Here is an 824-nt window from a genome sequence, read left to right on the forward strand (position 1 = left end):
AGTGTCACTTTTTTCTTTTCTTTTCTCCACCCTGATAAAATATTTAGTAAAAATACACAACTAAACCCACTCTTATGAGCCTTCATCCTAGGATTTGTTTTCCGTCTCATTTTCTAGTAACTTGAGGTACACTTTATGCTTAACACTGTAAAGCCAGACATATGAAATACAGTAGTTGGCAATAACAGTCATCTAAACATATATATTTTTTAATGGAACAGTTCAACAAGGACCTGACATCCCTTGGCACAACATTACAGCCCATCAACCTCCATTAATCCCAGAGAAACCCGCTTTTATGTTTAATTTTACAGGGAAAAAAAGCATGTTAATGACTTTTAGCTCTCCCAGACATTTCTCTCTTATTTGTGACCACAGATGCATTTTTGCTGTCTTTGTTCTTGTCACTCTTGCTCTTTTCCCCAGACAAACTAATAGGGGTTTCTAGAGTGTGTGGGTGTCAGAGTCACTGATGTGTTGATGATTTTAGTAACACACAGCAGCAACAGGAGACACACAGGCACAGGTTCTGTCTCACTGGCCCGTTTAGACATCATGAGCCAAGAAGACAGGACGGTCTCATCGCTGTACGTCCTGTCAACTCACTTCACACTCCTTTGAGCAGGTAGAATTTAGACCTGGTTTGACAGACAGGGCTTAGATTAAGCCAGGATTAGGCCTTAGTTCAATTAGGACATTTACGTAGCTTTTTTAAATGTGCCTTTGAAAAAAAAAAAACTTTGTTACGTAAGTATCCATACGTATTCAAAGGATCTCTATATAATAATAATAGATGTAATTTTAACTTGGCACTAGTAATGGGT

The sequence above is a fragment of the Siphateles boraxobius genome, unplaced genomic scaffold (assembly GCF_051911475.1).
Source record: "Siphateles boraxobius isolate OS27281-9 unplaced genomic scaffold, OSU_SipBor_1 9, whole genome shotgun sequence".
In the NCBI taxonomy this organism is placed as follows: Eukaryota; Metazoa; Chordata; class Actinopteri; order Cypriniformes; family Leuciscidae; genus Siphateles; species Siphateles boraxobius.